The following is an 18,969-nucleotide window of genomic DNA, read 5'->3' on the forward strand; positions in this document are numbered from 1 at the left end:
GCAAGGTACCCTAGGTGCGTTAGTTGTAGACCTTCTGGGATGCCATGTCCACTTCAGCCTGTTACATGCATTGTCTTTTTTCAAAATGCACTTCCACAGGAAATGTAAAGTTTGCATACAGTCTCTTAAAATAAACGCACTACGGCAGTGCAACACCACAATGAGTCTCCAAATCCAGGTTTTGATTTCAAAGTCAAAATTTGATTACATTTTTAATTTAAACATTTTTTTCCAGCATTGAAGCCTTGGCGATTGTTAGACTACCAAGTCTTGATCTGTAAAGATCAACAGATTATTGGTTTAATGCTCTGACAACTAAATTCTTTTTTAAGAAATAGGCTATCGAGTGTGATACCACACTAAGACCATATGGTCAAATTAATTTAAAATGAAATAACAATAGCTTATTTCACTCGTCAAATGACAACAAACTGTGAAAATGTGACTTATTATATTTATTTACAGGTTTATACTTGTAATTTGAGTTTCTACCAGAACAACAACTAACATTAACAGCCTCAGATTCGGCAACCAGGATTACATGTGTCCCTGACATTAGCATGTAGCTACATGTAGCAGCGTACGTACTATAAACACTTCCAGTAGGGTGAATCATGCAGAGAGCAGTGAATCCAGCAAAAGTCAACGGAATTGTTTAAATAACATGGTGTGCTAGTATGTGTAGCATATAATGCTAATGATGTATGTCATGTAACATCGTATTATTTTAGTAACACGCATACTTATTTTAAACCAAACCATGTTTTTCCTAAACCTCATTCTCGGAACCCATCGGCTGTATTCGGCATCTGACTTCCGGCAGACGGCGATACAGCCTCTGGGGGCAGACCCCCGATTTTTTGGCATTCCAGTTTGATTTGGGCGGAGGAGGCGAATTTCCGTTTCCGACTTCCATTTATATATAAGTAAATATGCTGAACCATTGCGATGGATTCAGAGTTTGCAGTGACGCCAATTATGTTCCACCTCGTTAGTTCACCGCACGGACCGTTTAACCTGGCAACAACTGCAGCCGGCTCAAACGTGGTTGGTCAAAATCACACGGACTACAAACAGCCTACAACCGGAAACCAGGGCTCTTACGCTCTTCTTCTGGACGCAAGATCTCCGGGTTTTGCCTACAGACTCTACATTCACTGAATGTAGAGTCTGTATATAGAGACTACCTAAACATGTTCTTTTGTTGCCCAACCCTAAGAAAGTAAAGCCAAAAACAAAGTTTTTCTACCTACGTTGTAAGTTAATCTAAAAAATGGACTGTATGCATTTAACAAGGAGAAACTGTACATTTCCTGTGAATACGTACGTTTATTTTGAAAAGAGACGATGCATGTGACAAGCATAAACTGACACACTGTCCCTGAACATCCAAATCTGACACAGGAGGGTACCTAGCGCATTATATTTTGACATGACGGGCCATCAAACGAGCTTCGGTATTTGACGAGTTGGGATTGGGAATGTGTTGCCCAACAGAAAAAAAGAGACACTAGATGGCGGTATGGTACTTTACAACAACAGGTTGAGTTTCCTCACCTGCGAAAAGCCACCAGATCATTGCTTCACTTTCATGTCACTAGAATAGCCCACAATCTGTAGTTTTTCTGTCAGCGTCAGGTTTGTTGTTTGCGTAGCTCACGGGTAGGGCAAAATGTTGCCACATCAGTGACTTCAGAGAAGTAGGAGGATTTGCCAGTTCGGATGTTTCTCCATTATCTCTGTCTTGAAAAGTGTAGCTGCATGCCACTGGTGAGATACACTGTTTTGTCTTTGAAGTGCTTTTTTCCCCTTCGGACATGCGCAAGTAGGCGGAGGTAGAAAGAAAAATACTGGGCAACTTGCCAATCTTGCTTTTGAAATTGATGATCAAAATCAAAAGTTCATTTTTTTCGATTTAGAATAGAAATTGTGAAGACCCCTGTAGCATACATAAATTTACTAGGTGAAAAAGAACATGTAATGCTTCTTTTCTATCACACAAATATTTTTGAACCCATATTTTAAGAGATTGTTGTCAGTGTTACTATTATTTTTATCTTCGAGAGTGTCCCACAGTTTAGAGCTCTAGTTTATCTCTTATTATCGGGACCTGCTGCTTTTTCTCTCCGCCGTCACCATGGTAACACCCTGGAAGCAGTCCTGCAGTCGGAGCACAAGCCAGTGTCATTCCTCCAGTGTGCTAAAGCCTTCCAGATGCCATAACTTAAACAGAGTGCAGCAATAGGTGCATGTTGATGAACTCCGTCCCAGGCTTCAGGGATGGTCATGCTCAGTGGTCCAGTTTATTACACCTGCTTTAGACCTGATAAAAAGCTCTGTGACGCAGCTGGAAGCTACTTCAAACAGCTCACAGATCTTCCACACACCCGAAACGGTCACCGTTTGTTTCACTTTGTTGGTTCCTAAGGATGATGAAAAGGTCCTGCGAGGTTAACTTCAGTGGAGCCGTTGTGTTTCAAAGTGTCAGGGTGAATAAAAATGAGTCTGACTCAGCGGCGTGATATTGAAAATTGATGTATGGGTGTTTTAAACCACATCCGTGAGGGTGAACAATCTTGTCCGCTCTGCTTTATTATCACCTCGAGGGAAAATCACACCACCAGACGCACATAAACAGAACAATAACAACACGACACCACCAGCAATCTTTTGATATTAGATAATCATCGCCGATCCTCATCTTTCAACAACCATCATTTGTATTAATGTGCTTTCTATTTGTGGCCGTAGTAGTAGTAGAAGTAAGAGTAGTAGTCAGGGTCATGATCATCTATTCAGAGAGATCATTTTTAATGTATGCCTCCTGCAACCCAACCGTCCAGGAGGATTTTTCCTCAGGAGAAATTTTTAGAAACCCAACAGCTAAACTGGCATTTTTTGAAGCATTTTAAAATAAAAATCTTAGATTATGCAAGTAATATTACATGAAAGGTTAGGCATTTATGATCACAGACCTAAAATGATAAATGTTTAATGTACTTCTTCAAGCTGTCACCACAACACTGTGTCTGCCCTTTCTTTGCCTTCCGTCTCTCCCCGAACCATCAGGTGCAAAAATATGAGATTGTCAGTGACTATGTGTCTATCAGGTGGCCCAAAATAGTAATGATAGGCTTTTGCTCCATTATATTCTATCAAAGTTTCCAAAAATCACCCCATTCTGCACGTCACCTGTGCCTGCTCTGTCTGCACCTTCATTTATACAGAACTGTAGTTTGAAAACAGGCTCTACATGCAGAAAATCAATCCCAAGATAATGTTGCAACACATTCATAAAGAATTAATGCCAGTTAGTATTCATTTGGTGGTTTGAAGGTCAAAACAAATCAAAACCTGACTAAACTGGTTATGAAGTTAGAGTCTGTTAGACATCTAGATTACACATTAACGTTGTTTCAACAGCATCCTAATGAGGATGTTTCATTTATTAAATATATCCCTTTAATAACTCTGATTCTAGGTCAGAGATAAGACTGCATTAATATGTGACGTTGGCGTCTAATCAAATTCACTTCTCAACCACATTCTCAGTGATTGAATAAGTGAGATATGTTTTTATTACACAAGATTAAATTATGTGTGAGGGCAACCTGTTCTCATTCTCAAGTTATTAAATACCTCCGCTTTGTCAGTGATTTCGGCGTCAGACAAAGACACAAAAAGGCATCTTTTGCGTACGATACGCCGCCAGATGGCGTCAGTTTGAAACACTGACAGTAACAACGCAATATAGGGCAGGCAGGAGGGGAGGTGGATGGGTCAAACAAACCCTGGACTTTAACCAGTCAGCCTGCTGTTCACTTCCCAGTCATGTTACTATGGGTGTAACGATCCATAGATCTAGATCGATAAATATTGATGCAATAATCAACAAAGCAGTGTCAACGATGCAAAGTGAAAACATCGATCTATATCGTCATCAGTTTGTGTCACCATCAAGCAGCAGCAGGCAGATGGCAAACAGCTGAGAGAAAGACGATGAGGATAAAGTTATTTACTCGGGAATAAAACAGCAGCGTGGAAATATTTTAACTTTCAGAGAAAATACGGGTCCTGCTCTACATAAACAATGCCATTGGGAGATAAAACACAACGTAATGTTACCTGCCTGGCAGGGTGTCTCACTACACTAACTTCTGGCAGCAACATTATTTGCTCTGTTTCAACTCTGTTCAGCTGAAAAAAGCTCATGCACGCTGAAATTCAACCAAGCTGTTCTGTCAGAAGATAGAGACTTAAACTTAAACGGTATGTAAGGAAAAAAGTATAAAAAACACATCATTTATTAAGTTACGAATGGAGCAAAGTCCACTTGTCGCTAGGCTAATTTATGAAACGTAAACACAATTGAGCTCATAGTGGATGACTAGCAAAAATACTGAGCTTAATTTATACCTTTGTTAAATTATGTTATTAATCCATGTTTTATAGCTGTTGGGAGAAGTTTGCCTTCAGGGTTTTGAGCCAAATAGACCTGAAGTTTTAGGAAAAAGATGATGGTTTTCTGTAAGAAAGCCCTGAAGGCTAACTTATTCCATGTGCGTTAGTGGAGTCAGTTTAAAGTAAACTTTACTGCACTTAAGAGGTTACAGTTATTTACATTATTTATGTGTTGTTTTTATCATTTATGGCTAAAAGCAAAAAAGAACGAGGAGGCAGCTTTTCTGTAATCGACTGTGTTAAATGGCCAGATGATTTCATCTCATATCGATCACAGGCCCCTGAATCACATCGCATTGAAAAAGTATCGCTGTTATTATCGTTATTATCTTTGTAATATCGATATATCATATCGTTGTCCAAAGAATCCATGATGATGAAACCAGTAATTTACACCCCCGCATGTTACCATAAGAGTTTCCAGTGCTGATGCTACAGGAAAGATCATTTTAACAGGATGGAAACACCAAACTTCACAGACTTTAACGTAACAATGCACCTATTTCTGCCCCCTATATGCATCCTCATCATTAAACTTAGGCCTTGCTAGCCAGCTGGCTCATTACTTTATTTTCTTTCTGTGCAGAGCGGTGAACACAAAAGTTATCATCAGTGTCATTTTACCTGACTGTTGATTTAAACTGACATCAATGTGTTTACTCAGAAAGAGTATAATTTTACTTTTAATTTGTATTTCCATCACAAGTTTGGTCTTAAATTTCATTTTAAGTGGCATTAAAAAGGTCTTGTTTATAGCTGTAGACACCCCATTTTAAGTAAAGGACTTGAAAACTCTTCAACCATACTACTACACCACAGTGTAGTAGTGTTGTGTATTTGTGGTCATAATAGTACCTATGGTAGTAGACTGTTAGATTCAATTACTCATCAAACTGCCTGTGGGGATGTTAGAGGGCCTCGGAGCGAACACTGGACTGAAACCAGCCAATCGAAAGTGCTTACACTCAATGGGCACAATGCAAGTGATAGAAATTATTGGTCCTTCTTCTCTGGCTCCCTGATAAGTCACCCCTGAGGTGCATATAAAGCTGTTACGCAACGATATTGATAGGACTTGGAGTCTGATAGCTATATAAATGATTCAAACCCAGATCAATAACTGAAAGGCTGTGTGTTTGTGTGCGCTGATTTAGGAGGCTTATTACACCAGAATCCTTTACATAGCAACAGATGTATAAACAGTGTCCTCTGTGTACTGCATAATTGTAATAGTCTCACACATCCACTGTTGAATGAAACTAAATATCAATATTTGCTAATGGGTGCTCAGACATAGATGCACAGGCAGTTAACACCATGCTGTGTGAGCAGCAGAGAAGACATCAATCACACAGATTTATGTTGATTTAAGATTTAAATCCAGTGCTCATTTGACACCAACAGTGACACCCGGCAGACTTCTGCATCCACTGGGACCTCAGAGTTCAAACACTGATTGCAGCACAGGCCCTGTAGCAAAAAAGGTTTCATTTTGACATTGATGGGTTCGAATTGAAAGAAAAAGTCTGCCCTCAGCTCCTCTTAAACTGCTTTGTGTCATCAGTCTGTGATGTTCACTGCAGTTCTTTTCTGCTTTTTGTCATTCACCTTTTGGTTGTGCTGACTTCACCTCGACTTGCTTCATCTTCTTCCTCTAAAGTCGTCAGAGAACAGGTGCGAAAGGTGGATTTAACACTTAGCTTGAGGAGCGAAGAGAAAATGACTGAGAGTTTATAGCCAAGAGCTGTCACCTTTATAACCTATTCCAAGCACTTTGAGTGTCTCTCTCTTACGAAATATATCTCATTTCTCTTTTAGTTGTTAAGGTTTGCTTAACATGAAGCCAAAACATAGTCTAATGTGAATTTATTCTTACAGTGTACACCTTGATGATATGTAAAGCTGGGTAGCAAGTGTAAAACTTTTTTAAGTTATCAAATTAAATCAACTTCATTTATATATCACTTCAGTAGGGCTGCCTCCTAATAGTTGACCAAACATTAGTCGACCAGAAAGGTCATCAGTCGGCAAGATTTTTCGGTCACTAAGTCGCAGGGAAAAAAAAAAAAAAACCCTCTATGACTGGACCTAAACCTATGTGATGATACAAAATACTAAATGTATGTGAATGTGTGATAGTTCTGTATCATAACAGCCTGTCACAGGTTACAGCGTGATGATTAGAGGAATATTGTTATGGCAAAAATACCCTGAAATATCGTGATATTATTTTAACACCATATCGCCCACTCTTAGGTGGGAGGAAGAGAAAAGCAACAAACTGTCAACTGGCCCTGTCCCCATAACACTTAGTCCTGGATTATTAGAAAAGGCAGAAATCTTTGGTCAGACGATCTCAGTTCTCTGACAAAGCTGGGGTTCTGTAATATAAGAGGGGGCACAACCATTTAACGTCTTGAAAACAAACATCAGGACTGTAAAATCAATTCTGTAGCCAGAGGGCAGCGAGTGTGGGGAGGCAAGAATACGATTAATGTGCTCCTTCTTTTCTGACCTTGTCAAAATTCTTGCTGCAGCTTTCTGAACTAGTTGGACACGAGATAAACAAGACTGGGCGATTCCAAAATATAACAAGATGCAATAATCAATGCAGGAGGATATGAAGGCGTTGATGACTTTCTCCAGGTCAGAAGTACAGAGAGTAGATCTGAGTTTGGAGATGATGCAGAGCTGCAAGGGTCAAACTTCAATCCTCAGATTTTTTTTCTTGCATATGATTTAACAGAGGGGGCTAACAGGACAAGATGAGGAGAAATAATGGTCAAACGCTGTTTTCCAAATAAAATAACTTCAGTTTTATTCTCCTTGAGCTAGAGACAGTTTACAGCCATCCAGGATTTGCCAGTTATTACAGTCATTTAGTTTTTGTAGTTATCAGGATCAAGGGAGAGCCAGATCTGTGTATCATCCTCTTAACGGTGGAAAGAAATATTGTGTTTTTAATAAAGTGTCTTGTAACAGAAGCTAAATTTGACCTAAATGTGCCAAAAGAACAATGAAACTGTGAAGTGCTGAAAATCTGCATCAAGTGCTTTGTCACATTTATGACCTTGTTACTTATTGTTTGAAGAGACGTCTGGTGATGAATCATAATTCTGCACAAAACTATAAACAGGATTTTTTTCAGGCAAAGTGGCTTGAAAGCACAGTGAACTCATTGTCATGTTCAAGAAACAAGTTTGAGATGATGTGAGCTTTGTGACATGGTGCGTTATCCTGCTGGAAGTAGCCATCAGAAGATGGGTACACTGTGGTCATAAAGGGATGGACACGGTCAGCAACAATACTCAGGTAGGCTGTGGTGTTTAAACCATGCTCAGTTGGTACTAAGAAAATCTCCCCCACACCATTACACCACCAGCAGCAGCCTGAAGCGTTGATACAAGGCAGGATGGATCCATGCTTCCATCTGAATGTGGTTTTTCCAATCTTCTATTGTCCAGTTTTGGTGAGAAAACCCGTGTGAATTGTAGCCTCAGTTTCCTGTTGTTAGCTGACAGGAGTGGCACCTGGTGTGGTCTTCTGCTGCTGTAGCCCATCTGCTTCAAGGTTGGACAAGGTGTTGTTGCTTCAGAGATGGTCTTCTGCACACCTTGGTTGGAACCAGTGCTTATTTGACTTCCTGTTGCCTTTCTATCATCTTGAACCAGTCTGGCCATTCTCCTCTGACCTCTGGCATCAACAAGGCATTTTGGCTCACTGGATATTTTCTCTTTTTGGGACCATCCTCTGTAAACCCTAGAGATGGTTGTGTGTGAAAATCCCCGTAGATCAGCAGTTTCTGAAATACTCAGTCTGGCATCAACAACCATGCCACGTTCGAAGTCACTTAAATCACCTTTCTTCCCCATTCTGATGCTCGGTTTGAACTTCAGCAGGTCGTCTTGACCATGTCTACATGCCTAAATGCATGGAGTTGCTTTGCGTTACTGTGCAGTTGAACAGGTCTACCTAATAAAGTGGCCAGTGAGTGTACAGAAATAAGATTTTTTTTTTTGTTATAAAAAGAAGTTTATATTCTAGTTCCACGTCAGTACTCAGGTTTTCTTATTGGAAAAAATATTTCTGATGTTTTCCCACCTTAGGGATGCACCCTGGCATGTCTTGCTCACTTCCCTGACATGAAATAGCATTCATACTTCATTTGGTTTCAAATCTGCTTTCAAACTTTCTGATCTTTCTTTCTCAGTCTCCTCTGACACAAAAATGAGAAAAAAAAAGCCAACAAGTGAACATAACAAAGCTGGTCATTTCATTCACAGTGTACCTACAGTCTGGCTCATCCTGCCAGGATCATTTGTGTTCTCACCTCCACACGGTCTAAGTTACTATCAGGTCAGTGCAGGATGAGGTATTTCCTCTGCAGCTCAGCAGTTGATGGTTGAACGAGGCGCCTGTCAGGGTGCAGCTGTGAGGGTGATTTCTATCTGCTTGTGTGCTTTGGGACGAGTCAAGGTGAGGTAATGCTGCTTTAAAAATTGAGTCATGAAGAGCTACGGTCTGGTGGGATCCCCAGAAGACCTCATACACTAACCCAAAGGGTACTGGAGATGTTAAAATGAATCATGGCTACTACTACATCTACAACAGCAGATGGACTGTATTTTGTTATCATGGCGCCAGTTGTGTAAATTACTTTTTTTTAACCCCCTATAAAGTCTATGTGAGCAGTGTTTAAACATTTTATCAGAAGTCTAGACACAATTTAATACACTATAATATAAGCTGAGAGGACATTTTTAAGTGTCAGTGTATTTGTCAACAGCTATAACTCCTTCTGTGAAGCATCTGTAACTGTGTATAAACAGATTTGTCTTAGTATTTTAGATTAATATGAAATGTCAAGTATTGAATCTTTGGCAACATTTTTATATCTACAAATAAAGGTCTAATTTATCATTTCTGCAACTGAGGAAACTCAATCCACTAAAGGCAATGAGATATTAAGAGGTGGCTGAAAGCTGTGGGAGAAATAGAGTAAGTTGGCCTTGAATTGCAATTCTTTTTTTAACAGCTTTTATCCTGTGGTTAAGAGTGAAGGATTGAGCTCAACGTTTTCACTTGTCACATTTATAGATACTGTTATGGTTTATGCATGTGTGCTGTAGACTGCTTAAATTTGGTATTATTGGGCAAAAATCCCCGAATGAACTTTGAGCACATAGTAATTCAAGTGGTCTGAGAGGAAACTAGACTTCTGTACCTCCCTGTGTCTCTGTTTTTAGGCTTTAGAAAATCTAGCCCGTGACGGGAAACTATTGCCAATCACGGGACATTTCAAAGTGTGGCTGTTTTACAAAGCCACAGATGCACGTGCACGTCCCTTTACATGGTAAAAGCCTGATTCAATGGTGAAGAATCCTGCAGAGAAAGCTTCAATTCCAGCATTGGCAACAACTGCTTACACTGCAAAGCAACCCAAAAAAGGAAGACGGACTTACCAAAAAGAAAGTCTAAAGAGAGTCTGACAATAAACAAAATAAAAGGCATATCAGCAAGGTGTCTCAGAGATGGAGGAAAAATGTTGCTAACAGTTTTGCTCTCTGCTAACCAGAGCTAAAGGCTCACAGCTGCAGCTTCAAGTTCACGTTTATGTAGCTAACGTTAGTGACAGCCTTGAATCACATTGGGCCTTTCCCAAACCACCGCCTACAGCCTCTCCCTACCCACTCCGTTTACGTGTTCATGTGGAGGATCTATCACACTGAGTGCCATCCCAAACCAACTAGTGAGGAGTGTAAGTGAGTTATGAAACCCTCCGACAGCGAGCCTGCACCATTTATTCTGCTGTGCACCATTCATTCTGCTGTGAAGGTGACTACAGACGGAGTTACACTCCAGAACAGAGAAGGAGTAGGTAGAGTCCAATTTTGGAAAGGACATTGTGTGAGGACACACAATGTGCCTCACTCCCCACCTCGCTGATAGGAGAGCAGGCAGCAGCTCTGGAGACAGACCCTCAGTCAGCAGCTGCAACAACCTAAGGGGGTGATCACACAGATATGAGACGCTAGAGACGCGGACGCTTCAAAGACGCTTGAAACGCTGGAAGCTCTTATTCAATGCGCGCTAGCTACTGGCGTCTGACGCTCAAAAAAGTTGAAAATATTTTAACTTTTCAGTGTCTACGCGCGTCTAAAAAGAAGCCTCTACAAAAACACGCGTCTAAAAAAACACTGGAAAAACGCCCGTCTAAAAAGACGCTTGAAAGCCGGTCAGATGCGCCATATCATAGGAAAACAAAGATTTTACTGGCGTCACGTTTCTAGCGTTTCATCTCGGTGTGATCGCTCCCTAAATCCTGCCAGTGCAAACCCCAGCACAGGGACCAGAGAGCCCTGGCTAGCCACCTGATCAGCAAACTTTCTGTTGATGCCATTACACAGGTTACACTCAGTGCTGTCACTGGCCACCAGTCTGCTGTAACATCCAGCACTGGCCTAATTCAAGCTGCTACAGCTGCTGACTGAAGGTCCATCTTCCAAGCTGCTGCCCGTTTTCTTCCCCGGGCAGCAGTCCTCAGTAGCGGGGATTGAGGGGGAGGGACCGTGGGGTGGCTAGCTAGCTAATTCCTGCCTTATTTCTGGTCTGATGAACAGAGAGAGAAAGAGTGGAACAAGGAGGGGCTGAGTGAATGCGCTTTATAGTGAAGTAAGCTTAAATAAATCAATGTATGGGAAACACGGGTTTACTGTATGAAGCACATGCCTGTCTGTGGTCGTCTAGTGGGAGGGGCTTAGGACAGAGAGAGGAGAGCTGCAGGAGTAGGGTGATTTTTGCCTACCCTAGCTTTAATAAACGTGTTGCCATGTTAGCACCATTTCACCACTTTTGTCAAGGCTGAAATAGCCCAAGAATGATTGGATTACAGACATTCAAGGTGCCCAGAGGATGTATCCTAGTTTTGGTAACTTTTTTGGTGAGCATGTTAGCATGCTGATGTTCGCATTTAGCGCAAAGCCTCACAGAGCTGCTAGCGTGACTGTAGACTCTTATTAGGCTTGTTTTATAAGTCTATGAGGATTTGTTCTCTTCTGCTCTTCTACTGTGTTATAATTAATTCATTAACTTGTCATACACCAGTTATGGGTGGTTCATTTGATATAAGTTTTAACTTTTTAAAACACTTAAAAATGTCCTTAGTGTATATTTGCTTACAGCTACAATATAATGCTTTAAACAATTCATAAACTCTTAATATATTACTTATGATTGCTAAATAGTGTGGTTAAAGTTAAGTGTTAGGGCCACTTTGTTTTAGGTGATTTTTTTATGCACATCTGAACAAAGACCTGCCCTCACACTGTCTGTGTCTGCTGCGTTAATCAACCTGTGACATCCTGTTGGATGTGTTTGAAACTAAAATCCAGTTTTCCCAGTGAAAATATGTCTCGTGGTAAATTCAGTTGACATGCATCATTTCTCCGGAGAACCGGGGTCTGTTTCTGCTGTCACTCTCACTCTCACATCACTGTATTCTCCTCTTGGCCCTGTTCCACTGCTGTTAGACTAAACTGGAAAATTGTGAAATGATATGATAAGGAGGAAGAAATGGAAAAGGTATCCTCTTGTGAACAGACTACTTCAGCTGCAGGTAAAGTGCAGCCGCTCATGCAGTAAAGCAAACTACAAGCATCATATATCTAAAACTGCGGTCGTACGACACGTGAGATGCACCGCAATCCCATTTCAAGCCCGATGGCTCCACTCTTTCCACATCATTACTGTTCCAGCATTAGCCGTCAAAACACTTTAGCTTGTCAAGATATCAAAATGCAGCACCCCTGTCTGAATACATTTTAAGCCTGAGAAATTTTCATTTCATGTAGACTGGAGAAATGCAATTAGATAAACACCTCTGGCTAATCACATTGCTAAAATACACCCACGTCAGGGCAATGTTAATATGAGAGACAAATTGAGATGATCGGCAAACAGACAAGACATTTGTTTGTGTCTTGGAATATATGTGACAAGGGAGTGTGTGGTTTGAGTGCTGCAGATAATGTTGAGGAATTGCAAAGATGGTGATTATGAATAATTAGCTCCGCCAATGAGGTCATGTTTTCAGTTCGGTTTGTGTGTTTGTTTGTTTGTTTGTTTGTTTGTTTGTCAGCAGGATTATGGAAAAACTACTGGCCTGTTTTTCGTGAAACTTGGTGGAAGGGTGTAGTATGGGTCAAGGAAGAACCCATTACATTTTGAAGCAGATCCGAACCACAGGGTGGGGACACAAGCAGACTCCATTAAGAGAGATGCTGTGCACATTTCTGCACGAGGAGCAGTGCTCAAAAGTTTAAAGTTAAATCTGTTTCCTCTGTCAAAGGGAGATTACACTGCCAATGGTGAAATCCATGCTACGCCAAGAACATACCTATGCGAGGGTGACCTCTAGCTCACCTGGTGTAGTGAACGCCTCATGCTAGCTGAGTCACTTGCAGCAGCCTGGGTTTGATTCCAGCTCATGGCTCTGATCGTACTGTATCAATTATCCACCCAGCAAGTCAAAACTCCAATGCTGATGAGGAAAAACAAAACTTATAACGAGTTCTATCTGTGCTGCATTCACAGACCGGCATGAATGTCAGAATTTAGAGAGGGAATACTGAATGATAACCCCCCAAGGCAAAAAAAAGCTTGCCTCTCCCACAGTCATTCACCCATTCACACACTGGTGGCTGAGGGTACCATGCATGGTGCCACTTGCTACTCAGTAACCATTCACATGCACTTAAACACTGATGGAACAGCCATCGGCAGCAATTTTGGGTTCAGTATCTTGGCCAAGGATGCTTCGACATGTGGACTGGAGGAGCTGGGAATTGAACCATCGATCTTCCAATTAATGGACAACCTGCTTTACCTTCTGAGCCACAGCCGCCCCAAAATTTTGTGCTGGCAGCATAGACAGGATGCCATTGGAAAGTCAATTAGGATGCTTTGTTGTGGTGACACACAAAGTCCGTGGTTCAACAATGTCACGTAATAGAGTGTGCCAGGGCTGACATCAAAACCCAGAAGTTTAGCATCGCGCTGGTTCCCGGAAGAGAAAGTGAATGTGATTTTTGCATTGCGTTTTGGATTATGTCAGAAAATAAGCTCTGTGGCTAACACAAGTTTATGATACTTACAGGTTTTGTTCAGCGAGATAATCTTCACATATGAACACCTTTCATACCGCATTTGAAGCTTAAATGCGATCGCCAGAAGTAAAAAGCTAACGTTAGGCTTTAACGGACTACATGACTACTCCACGGTCGCATGACTCTTGACGTCACCGCCACTAAGCTTTCAACTGATTTCGGCCGCTTTATTTTAAAAACATTGTATAATGGGGAAATCGGACTGTTTAAGCTAAATAAGAAGCTGTAATGGCGGACTGCCAGCACTCTCGCCTGTTCGGGGGTGATGACGTTTAATGTCCCCGACAGGGTTTGTAGTCGTATTGAGCAACTTGTTAGCAACCGCCTTTTTTACGACACGTAAAAGCTTCAAAATTCACAAGTAGGGTATTTACTGACGTGTTTTATGTCATAGAACAAAACCTGAAACTCGTTTAAGCTTTTGTTAACCACAGACCTTATTTGAGGCATTTTACCAAAATCCCATTCAAAAAACGTATTGACTTTTAGACGAGAGAACCGGAAGTGCTAAAAGCGCTAATGGAGTTCCGGGTTTACTGGCACACTCTATTGGAGGTCGTCAATGTTACAAACCCATAGGTAGTATAGCATTAGAAAGACCACATAGGGAGTAGGTCAGGGTGGCGGACAGGTCAAACATATACCGGACTTTCACCCAGGAGTTCTGGGTGCCCTGTTTGTGTCCCCTTCGAAACTAAAAGTCACTGTTAATTTCTTTTAACTTTGCCTACTTATGTCCTTTACATAGTTTAGTCGCAGTGCTTGATGTATCTAAATCTTCTTAGGATGTACTTACATACTGTACGCAACAAATGTACTTATTTAAACTTATCTAAACAGCCATCGGGAGCAATTTGGGGTTCAGTACCTTGGCCAAATATACTACGACATGCGGAGTGGAGGAGCCAGGGCCACTGCCAAGAGCCACTGCCAATCTTTCAATTAGTGGATGACCCACCCTACCTTCTGAGCTGCCACACAGATTCTAATACTTTGGGAAACACTGAGATAACAACCTGCAAAATATAATGATTTAGTGGCCTAGATTAGTTTCTGATGTTTAAAAAGTAGGTCATGTGTCAATAAAATGGGGGTTTGACCACATAACATATGTGTGGTTCCAGAAGTGGGAAGACACCATGAAGCAATGAAGTGGAGTCAAAAAGTAAAAAACATAAAAAAAACTCTACTTAAGTCATGATTAGCTCTGATAAAGACCTGATATTTTATGATGGATAATTTAGCGTTAACTACTTCGTTTGATGTTTGATTCTAATGTCTTTTTAGATTAATACAATCTGGGGGAGTACTGCTGAAAATGAATAAGTATATGCAGTACACTACTGGGCTGATTAGGGGAAATGGGATGCAGGTGAGTAAGTGAATGGATAAGGTCGTTTTGGGGCATTTGCTTCCTGGGGGGAATCATATCATTACCATCTGGGTAATTACAGTATAATAATGATAATTAACTACCACCAAGACAAAGTATTGGAAATGTGGGTGATAGCTCCATTAGGACAGTGTAGTTTTGGGTATGACCGTAAAACAAAGCAGGCTTGTTCACTTTTTGTATTTCATATGTACAAAGCATATACTGTAAGCTGTGCTGCAGGCTGTAGTGTGACGTGTCATCCACAAATTATATGTTTTCCACTTTACATGTCACCTCTCGGTAGAAGCCTTGTGAACCTGATAAGCTTTTGTCCAGCTGGAGTTGGACAGCCATGTTATTCCCTTAGATCCACCTGCTTTGGAGAATTCGGTCTCTTTCAAGATGTCAGTTACATCGCAACTTTATGGTGTTGTATTATTTAATTGATATCTATACAAGTGGCTTCTGGGTTTCAGATTGGAAGCGATTTTACATGAACAAAGTGCAGTCATTTAACTAAAGGGGGTCATATATTGCAATATGTGTCTTCTCATTCTCTTTCTGCTGCATGAATCTGATCAAACAGGACCAGTTTAGGGGCTAAACTGTTTAGAAATCCCAAGAGCGCTCCCTCAGAAGGTTAAAACCCTCTCACAGCACTGTCAAACATTTGCCTCAAGTGAACATTTGCCTTGCTGCAGGATCTTTCAAGGCTTCGCTGCTTCTTTAGGACAATACGCAATTTACTGTGCTGCTTTGGATTAAAAACAGTTCACCATTTTGAGTTGAAGATTAAAAAAAAGAAAATTATTAAATCTGGTTACATGTGCCGTAATTAAAAATACTTCTAAATCCCTTTTTGCCAGATGTAAATTAGTTTAGGCAAATTTGTGCAGCTTATTCTCTCCCATTCAATTCCAGAAGTCACACAACAATTTTCTCTTTCAAGACTTTTAAACTTTTAATTATGTTTGAAAAATAAATCCATTGCTGTGAATGAGAAGCTGACAGAGTTAAGCTTAAAAATGAGATAAGATACTGTTTTGAGAGTCACAATGTGTCTCAGGCTGACTTTCCACATTACTTTTTATTTTGTTAACATTTTTGAGCACCTGTGAATTTTAATTAGTTGTTTCCAATAAGGACAAAGCATATGTAGCCACATGTGGACACCGACGGTAAAGGTGCTGCACCTAACTTCTTTTTTCAGAGCTGCATCATTTGTGCGAACGCTCCGAGCACTTCTAGTTAACAATCTCTAAGCGTTTCAGAAAGGTGCTGGTGTTGTCACTGTAGTTCCTTTACTGTCTATCCTGAACTTTATATGTCAGACAGAAACAATCACATACGGAAAAGCCCATTTGTTGGAGCAGATCAGTCGGACGCTTAGTGTTGCTGGTGAGTGTTGTGCTTTTATCAGCATAGCGTACATGTTGTAAGCTTGTTGTTATACATCATTAAAAAAAGCGCTCTGCAGCTCCCTGCCACCACTTTTCTCCTGAAGAAAAAACTATGTGTACACAGGTCGTAACTTATGTTTAAGTTTCAGGGGCGTAGGACTACTGAATAAAACAGGGTTATGTCATCATCAATCTCCAGTCTTAAGTCTGATGATGATTCAACTTCTGGGGGCAATGGCCAATATTTAAGGGGTTCCAGAGTAGTCAGCGGATATCTGGATACCAGATATCTGGGCCGAGACTTCCTCCTCTGTGCACCGTCATGTTTACAGTCCAATTAGCAGCTTGAGATGTGAGAAGAGAGTTGAAGTTTATGTGCACTAATCTCTATAAACAGATATGAATGTAGATAAATAAAAAATAGCTAATAAAAAGCTGAATTATCATCAGATGATAGCCAATGGGTTCCAATATTGCCTTCTGCCTCTGTTGCTCTCCACTAGGGATGCACAGATTTGATATTCACCTTTTGACCGCCATCAGCAAATGAGATTACATTAAACAATGTCAGTGGCTGATGTTTTTCCGTTGTGTCACATCAATTTTGCCCAGGCTAAAAAGCAGGGCTCAAGACTAATGGCGTCCCGTCTTCCCGGGGACAATAGAAAAAATGTTTTGAATGTACAGAGTTCTTCCACAGGACACCTTCAGGATGAAGGGACGCAATAAACATGTCAGGGGACGCACCTTATTTCTTCCCAGATGATGTGACATTTATTAGGAACAACCAGCCCGTGTTAAAATCAGCAGGAGGAGAGCTAGTTAGCTGTGAGCTGTTAGCAACCAGTGTCTGGAGCTTTATTATGATGCGTTCCAACCCTCTTTGGTAAAAATGAGTATCGGGTGAAGGTAAATTATAACATCTTCATGATGTGTTCAAATGAAATCTTGTAAAATGTAGTTTTTGGCAAGTGACTTGAATAAGTGTTGTCAAATGTGTTGAAATTGTTATTTTGAACATTGTGCCAGTATCGGCCCACTCTCCACATGGACTGGTTACCTGCATAAACTAAAGTCCCTTAAAACGTGGTTGGTCAATACGGACTGCAAACCAAGATCCCAAGATCTTGCCCTGTTGCCTACACATTCTGCATTATATTACTATGTCCTCATTATTGTTTCTGGGTATTTGGAGGGTTTTTTTACATAACAAATGTGATTTAATTTGATTAAAATGCAGGGATTTGTATTTCTCTACCACATTTATATTCCAGGAGAAGACAGAAACAGTACATTGTGTGGGGGGATAAAATCTGCTCACCAGTTACATTGATATACAGATGATTAGAGAAAATGTATATTTTACAGACTTTTAGGTAGCTTGTTAAACATTTCTAGTCAGGGGAAAACAGGACTTGTGACCTCAGTAGTTCTTAAATCCTGGCTGTGGTTTACCTCTGTTTCTCTTCAAGAATTAATACTATATTATGGATACTGCAGCTCTTTTTATTTTGTCATTATGTTGGGTTTTGCCTTTTGTCAATCACAATGCAGTGATACGCCAAAGAGAGGCCATTGATAACTGTAGTCTATGAATCCTAAGTTTGGTTTTACACATTTACATCTTCATAACTCTTCTTATTTAATTTAAACAAAATTTACTTCAGGAAACAACTGAATGAATAAAAAGCCTGTGAGTGAGTTCAGGCAGTCAGCTCCCGTAAGCCACTATACTCAGATGGCATATGCCCCTCACCGCAACATATATCCAACGCACTGTGCACCGCTCGCTCTTTCACTGCCATGCCTGCTGCCTCACCGCCCACCTGAGAGCTACATGCTGTCCTCTGCTGCTACTGTTCATACAGCATTTCAAAACCCCTGCCTCCACCCTAACATCCACCTGTAGGCTCTGCGTCTACATTCCCCTGCGAGGGAAGTTATCTTTTTATCATAACTCCCCGCTCCCTGCCTGATGCTTCCTTGTGACGCCCAATATCAGCACTGTGCATATTTTACAGAGTAATCCATTCCATGTAAGTTGGCTGACTAAACTACAGTGCAGGAAAAGCAGCGGTGAAAAAAAGGGGATAAAACCTTAAACAGTTTACGACAGACTGAAGGCATCAGATGCCAGCCTTGGGAAGATGCACCTGTTGTTGTCACTAGCTGCAGGTTAAAGAGTATTTCAGTTACGCATCAAATAGTTTCATAATTCACTTTCTGTTTATGGAATCACAAAGATCTCTGCTGTACTTCTGGTTTCAATGAACGGGTAAAAGCACAATGAAAGCTTCCGTTGAACCTCAGAGATAATTATAGCTGCTGCGCAGCAATGGTCGGGACCAGGCAATTTTAGGCAAAATTAGGCAATTCGGAGCAACACACACTAAAACAAAGCATATCACAACATAGAAGTTACATCATATAATTATGGCATGCCCTTCAAATTGTGGATGAGTGGCTGAAGTGATCAGACTCATAATATACAAAAGAAAGAAAAAACTCAAGAACAAGAAAGTAAGAATAACATTAACTGCTAGCAATTATGAACAAACTGGCCTGATCT

The 18,969-nt window shown here is 40.8% G+C and overlaps 1 protein-coding gene and 1 long non-coding RNA gene across 5 annotated transcripts in view; one reads left to right on the forward strand and one right to left on the reverse strand.

Annotated features, from left to right (window-relative positions):
- The window catches only part of tspan4a (tetraspanin 4a), a 245,619-nt gene that overhangs the window by 186,342 nt on the left and 40,308 nt on the right, over positions 1–18,969 (forward strand). The gene's annotated exons all lie outside the window — the stretch shown is intronic.
- The window catches only part of LOC126394839 (uncharacterized), a 212,331-nt gene that overhangs the window by 181,779 nt on the left and 11,583 nt on the right, over positions 1–18,969 (reverse strand). The gene's annotated exons all lie outside the window — the stretch shown is intronic.

This window comes from Epinephelus moara, chromosome 1 (assembly GCF_006386435.1).
Source record: "Epinephelus moara isolate mb chromosome 1, YSFRI_EMoa_1.0, whole genome shotgun sequence".
Classification (NCBI taxonomy): Eukaryota; Metazoa; Chordata; class Actinopteri; order Perciformes; family Serranidae; genus Epinephelus; species Epinephelus moara.